The sequence below is a fragment of the Lonchura striata genome, chromosome 14, assembly GCF_050655825.1.
Source record: "Lonchura striata isolate lonStrDom1 chromosome 14, ASM5065582v1, whole genome shotgun sequence".
In the NCBI taxonomy this organism is placed as follows: domain Eukaryota; kingdom Metazoa; phylum Chordata; class Aves; order Passeriformes; family Estrildidae; genus Lonchura; species Lonchura striata.
Genome location: NC_140716.1, coordinates 2,063,103 through 2,070,182, shown reverse-complemented (window position 1 = coordinate 2,070,182; position 7,080 = coordinate 2,063,103).

Genomic DNA, 7,080 nt, shown 5'->3' with positions numbered 1-7,080 from the left:
TGAGCCACGGGCAGAGCCGTGAGCAGCCCCGCAGCCCCTGGCTGCAGATGTTGCAGAGGGATCCTCCACGCTGCTCTCACAGCTGGACATCCCATTAATAGCAGCAATATTTGGGTTGAGCCGTTTTAATTGAAACCACGGCTGGGAGTTTTTAGGGTTGTTTTTTTTTTTCCCTCCTCTAACTCAAGGCAAACGTGTTCCTGTCGTCCTTCCCAGGACAGTTATTGCTCGGAGACATCTGGTTTCCCAGTTCCAGCGGCACAGACGGATTTCCACCGTGTAGTTCCTCGCCTGTTGACAGGGCAGAATTTTTTAATATGGGGTTACTATCATCCAGACTTCCTCCACCTCCTCATTTTGGTGATGGAAACCTCTAAACAGTCCCTCAGCTCCTCCATCTTCAAGCTGCTGGCCCCGCTTTATGAGCTCACAGACACGACACCTCCATGTCTGATTTCCCTCTTCCCTCCCCTCCGAGGTGAAATCCAAACTCCAAATGTGAACCGGACCTGATGGAGGGGTTTTTTTGGGGTTTATTTTTTGTTGTTGTTTTTGTAGCCCTTTTGTTGAGGTCTGTTCCGTAGAAACCAGAGCAGCAGCTTGGAGCAGCAAGGGAAAATCCTCCCAGTCCCGTAAGGGGGATTCTGAAAGAGGGAGAGGGGCTTTTATAGGGGCTGGTCGTGGCAGGACAAGGGGAGATGGATTTAAACTGCCAGAGGGCAGGGAAAGATGGGATTTTGGGAAGGAATTCCTGGCTGGGAGGGTGGCACAGATTCCCAGAGCAGCTGTGGCTGCCCCTGGATCCCTGAGTGTCCCAGGCCAGGCTGGACAAGGCTTGGAGCACCCTGGGATGTGGAAGGTGGAAGGTGGAAGGTGGAAGGTGGAAGGTGTCCCTGGCGTGGCAGGGGTGGCACTAGATGGGCTTTAAGGTCCTTTCCAACCTGAATTATTTTGGGATTGTGTGACCCTGGAGCTGCTTCCTGTGACACCCACGGGAACGGCGTCGCAGGATGGAGCTGAGGCCCAGAACGGTTTGGGTGGGACAGGGAATTAAAGACCACCTTGACCCACCCCCAGGGCTCCTTCTCCTGCCCCAGGCTGCTCCCAGCCCTGTCCAGCCTGGCCTGGGACACTCCCAGGGATCCAGGGGCAGCCCCCGCTGCTCTGGGCACCCCATTCCCATTCCCTGAACCCCCAAGAGGGTTTAAGCCCAGCTCACAGAGCTGCACTTTCCCTGCAACAATCCCACCTGCTTGCCTAAAGTGTGAGCTGGGCTCTTTATTTTCTTTCTAGGCTTTATTGCTCCCCAAAAAAGGGCAAAACCCAGGGGAAAAAAAAAAAAAAAAAAAGGTAGTTATTAGGTAAGGTAAAAACAAACTTTACCTTTCATTCCTGCTTTTATTGGTTACTGGAAAATAAGTTTTACAAACTATCTCTTGCAGAGGACTTGTTTGCAGCTAGTTTATATAGTAGCTTTTGTTCACATAAAAATTTAGAAAGCTCCTTTCCTCTTCTCCTTTCCCCCCCACCCCCTGCAATCCATAAGGGAGGAATTACAGTGTGAAATATATCCAGCACTAGCAGGGCTGTGTTGTGAAGCTAAAATGAACACAGTAAATTCTGAGAAGGAATTTGTTTAACCTATAACCTTAAAGTAATAAGTGGAGTGCTAAATGTTTTGGCTCACACTGATATATTTTTATAACACTTGGCAAGGCAGCTCGGAGGCTGAAAGGAAAACTGGAGTGCTGCAGGAACAGTTCCCTGCTCCTCCAGCTCTGAATCCCAGCTGGGCACCGGCCCCCAAATCCCGCGTGGAGCAGGGATGTGCCACCCGTGGGTTTGGAGCACGGTGGGACGCTCCTGCGTCCACCAGGGCCTCTCCTCCTGCTGCATCAGCTGAATTAGTGGCTTTAATTTAATTAGCATCCCTGCGGAGGGCTGTGTGGGACCGTGGGCACCGCCTGGAGCCAGCAGCTCCAGTGACCCCGCGGGCCCCGCTGGGAGCAGGAATTCCTCTCCTCAGGTTTTCCCGCAGATTTAAGGGCGCTGCAGCGCAGGGGCCTGGCTTTCCTTCATTAACACCCGCCTGATGAGGGCTTTGCTTCATTAACACCCGCCTGATGAGGGCTTTCCTTCATTAACACCCGCCTGGCGAGGGCTCCACTCACCCCAGGGACCCCAGGGACCCCAGGGACCCCAACCTGCCGGGGCCAGCCCAGCTCCATCGCCCCCAGCCCGGGCAGGGATAACCCGGGATGAGCCCTGGAACGCACCAGGAGGGGAGGGCAGGGCTGGGATGGGAGCATGGGAGGGCAGGAGGGATGGGAGAGGAGGAGGAGAGCCAGGATGCAGAGCAGGACTGGGATGTGGAGCAGCAGGACCGGGATGGGAGCAGGTTTGGGATGGGAGTGGAGCAGGAGAGCTGGGATGCAGAGCAGGATCAGGATGGGAGCAAGACTGGAATGTTCAGCAGGACCAGGATGAGGAGCAGGATCCATCCTGTCCCATCAAATTTCATCCATCCATCCATCCATCCATCCATCCATCCATCCATCCATCCATCCCATGGACTTTCATCTCATCCCATCCTATACATCCATCCCATGAAATCTCATCCTATCCATCCCATCCATCCATCCATCCATCCATCCATCCATCCATCCATCCATCCATCCATCCCATGGACTTTTATCTCATCCCATCCCATTCATCCATCCCATGAAATCTCATCCTATCCATCCCATCCATCCATCCCATCCAATTCCATCCTGTTATCCCATTATCCTGTTATCCCATGATCCCACCCCGTGCCTCTCCAGGGCTGTCTCTCCTGGAGCCCCCAGGGTGCTTTTCCTGCAAACCCACTGGGGTTAAAGCAAATCCTGCTCTCCCTGCACACAGCCAAGGCGCTGTTTTTCCTGGGAAGAGCCCAAGAGCAGGATTGCAGAGCCTGCTGAAGGTGCTGCTCATTGGAAATCAGGAGAACCCACTGCGGAGAAATGCTGGTGTCTGACTCTAGTTCAGACGGCTGAATGATTTCTTTATTATAACTATGCTATAATACATTAATTTACTATTTAAAGGAGATACTAAAACTACAAACCTTCTTTTCTAACTCCCAAATCTGACTCACAACTCGTGACCCTCTCTGAGAGCCCAGCCCCAGGTGGATTGGATTGGATTGGGTTGGATTGGGTTGGATTGGATTGGATTGGATTGGGTTGGATTGGATTGGGTTGGGTTGGGTTGGGTTGGGTTGGGTTGGATTGGATTGGATTGGATTGGGTTGGATTGGATTGGGTTGGATTGGATTGGATTGGATTGGATTGGATTGGATTGGATTGGATTGGATTGGATTGGATTGGATTGGATTGGATTGGATTGGGTTGGATTGGATTGGATTGGCCACCAGGCTCAAACAATCCTCACCAGAATCCAACCAAGCATCACCCCAGGGAAACAATTCTCCAAACACATTCCACATGGGAAAAACAAGGAGCAGAAACAGAAATTTGTTTTCTCTTTCATTTCTCTCTGTGCTCCTCCATTAAAAAATCCTGGAGAGAAAAAATGTATCTGCCGCACTGCTGATCCATCAGGGCAGAGTTGCAGGGAGCTGCGGGGGGCTCAGCCCCAACCCCATTCCTGGGGGCCTGTGAGGTGGGAAATGAGGGGTGTCTGTGTGGGGAGCACCCCAGTGCTGAGCATTCCATCCTCTCATCCTGCTAGGATGCTCTTGGGAATTAGGAAACCTCAAAATTCCATGTTTAAAATGGGGAAACTGAGTCACGGCACTTTTGGGGAGCCGCTCCCTTGTGGGAAGCCCAGGGCAGGTCAGGACAACGTGAGGAGCTTCACCCAGCTCTGCCACCCTCCAGAGCTGCTGGGAGAGCAGGGAGGATCCATCCTGGCATTCCACAATGCCACAGGGAGGATTGTGGCATTCCACAATCCCTGTGGGTCCCTTCCAGCTCAGGACATCCCAGGATCCTCTGAACTGGGGCATTTTCCCTCCCAGGAAATCAGGGAGCAGCGACAGCAGGAATGTGTCACCCCCTCCTCCTCCTCCTCTTCCTCATCCCCCTCTTTCATTTTTTTTCCATTTTTAATTTACCACTATTAATCTCGGGGGGGAGGAAGGGGGTATAAATAACCTCCCTCCCCTTTCCCTGCCTCCCCTCCCAGCTCATTTCCCGTGGATTAATATTTGCTAGCTCGTTTGCACAGTAGCCTGTGGATTTTCAGCCTCGTGGCAGGAGCGACGTTGACTGGCCGAGAAATTGCAGGGGCTTTGCCCTGGCACAAAGCAAACAGTGTGTGCTGTAATCAGACTCAACACCTCGGCTCGCAGTGAAAAGAGATATTATGTGGCTCTAATTTCCACGCAGGATTAGGTGTTTGTCTTGTAAAGCCTTCAGGTGGGGGGGAGCAGGGGGAATTTTGGGAGATGGGGCTGCAGGAGCGGGGAATTGGCAGCTCTGAGCGGCGCTGGCGGCTCCTGGGGGCTGCAGGGACTCTGCTCCTGTTCCTGGATCCCCATCCAAACCCAGCCCCGCCAAAGATTTCCTGCTCGTCTCATTTTGGGGTGAGCCCAGAGCCCCTGCAGTGCTGCGCCCCTTGAGCCACACCAGGAGAAAGAGCCGGGATGGGTGAGGGCCATGTCCCAAAAATGCCTCTGTGCCCTCCAGCTCTGCTCTGGAGGGTTTATGGGCTGGCTGGGAAGGTGTGAAGGGACAGCAGCACACTCTGAGTTTCCTCCTGAATCGGTTCCTTGTTCTCTGCAGGCTGGAGAGAGCCCAGCCCTGGCTGGCCTGGGACGCCAGGAGCCGCCGGCTCTCCCTGGAAAAACCACCACAGGCACCGGGCTGGGAATGTCCACCCACAGGGAGACTCTGGGGTGGCAGCAGAATGTCCAGGGATGGAAACCACCCAGAACCCAGCTGGGAGCAGGCGCTGCCCAGCGCTGGGGAGAAGAGTCAGCTGCTGTCAGAGATCCCAGGGAAAAATGATGGATTCGGCAGCTCCGGAGGGATGCAGGGGGAGAGCTGCTGCTCTGGCACTGAAATCCCTCTTGGCTCGCCACAGACACAACCTGGAGGTGCCTCACAGCCTGCACGGTGCCATCCCAGCCCTGCCTCTAGCAATGCCAGGAGTTTTCCCTGGAATTGGCCGAGCAGCTCCAAGCAGCCGTCCAGACTCCCAGCAAGAATCCCCCGGGGCCAGACTGTGCCCACCGGAGCCGTGGGGTCCTGGGCAGCCTGGCAGGGCTGGAGGAGCAGCTCTGCGGAGGAAGGAGCCGTGTCCAGGCTGGCAGGAGCCGGGGATGGGATGGAGGAGGCCAGGACGGCTGCCAGGAGCGCCGGGCGCCTGGCACAGCGAGCTCCTGGAGCCATCCCGGCTGCCCAACCTGGGTTTACCCCACGGGGGTGGCCAAGGAGCAGGACAACCCTCAGGCAGATTTTCCAACCCCATCCCTGGGCAGGAATTCCCTGGGCACGAAGGGTGGGGGGCAGCAAGGAGCCCCCCAAGCACCTCCCCATTCCTGCTGCCCCTCAGAGCAGATTTTTGGGGATGTTACTGCAGTGGCATCCAGGAGCAGGCAGGATCCTGCCTGGAATGTTCAGGGAGCTCTGCCATGGGTGCAATTCTTCCATGGAGTTGTTTGGGTGGCAGCGCTGGCTCTGCTGGGCACGGGCTGCAGCAGCTCCCGGGGTTTCTCCTTCTCTCCGCAGGAGATTCACCTCGGATGTGGATTCTGTGGATTCTGTGAATTCTGTGAATTCTGTGAATTCTGTGAATATTGGACACCAAATGTTCCACAGGAAATCTGGGGTGACACGGCTCGGAGTCAATGTCACCCAAAAGAAGAAGGGTGGGAGAAAGGAAGAATTTGGGAAAACCCTAACGGCCCTACACAGTGAGAAATTTGGATGTGAAGTCAATATTCCAACCTTTATCCCCAGCTGAGTGCAAGTTTTGGGGTTGGATAAATGACTTCTAAAGGTCTCTTCCAACCCAAATATTTGGATTCTCTGGCTCAGCCCCCTGGGGGCTGCTCTCTTCCCGAGCATCCATCCCTTTTTCCTTCCCTGTCCCTTTTGTGTCCCTGCCTTCCCACTGCAGCCCACCCCACAGAAATCCAGCAACGATTAGCATGAAATATTTGTCCCAGGAAAAAGAAAAGTGCTGTGCCTTGGCTGGGGAATGAGGAGCCACCTCCCAGCTCTGTGCCAGCCGGGTTTTCTGGCACGGGGCAGGGGCAGGGAGGACATCCAGGCCTTGGTGGCCCTGGAGCAACCTGGCCCGGCGGGTTGTCCCTTCAGCCTGACTGGGAAAACTCTTCCCAGCAAAGCAAGGAGAGGTTTATGACCCCTGTCAGGATCTGGAAGTGGAGACTGGCAGCACAGCACGGAATCCAAGCCCAGGCTAAGAATTCCAAGCCCCTGGGGATAAGGAGATTAAATAAAAGGGTTGTACCCATCTCCTGTCCTGCTCTCAGGGTGGGATCTGCTCTGGCTGCCTGCAGGGAAAAGGGTCCTAAAGCCGGGGCTGAGCCCCTGGCTGCTCCTGGGGCATTCCCTGTGAGCCAGGGTCCCTCCAATCCCTGTCCCTTCAATCCACATCCCTCTAAACCCCTTCCCTCCAAATCCCATCTCACCATCCTGTCCGTCCTATCCCCATCCCTCCAAACCCCATCCCTCCAATCCTCATATTTGTGAGCCCCATCCCCCTAGCCCCCATCTATCCAAATCCCATCGCTCCAATCTTTATATTTGTGAGTCCCATCCCTCCAAATCCCATCCCTCCAAATCCCATCCCTCCATGCCCACCCTTCCATCCCTGGCTTGGGCTGTGCCTCCCCAGCTGCCCCAGGATTTGGGATCCATGCCACTGGAGCTATCCCAGGATTTGGGATCTGTGCCTCTCCAGCTGCCCCAGGATATGGGATCCATGCCACTGGAGCTGGCCCAGGATTTGGGATCCGTGCCGCTGGAGCTGCCCCGGGCAGGGATAACGCCGTTCCATCCCGGCGGGATGGGATTCCTGCTCTCTTTCCCCTCCCTGCTCCCATCCCAC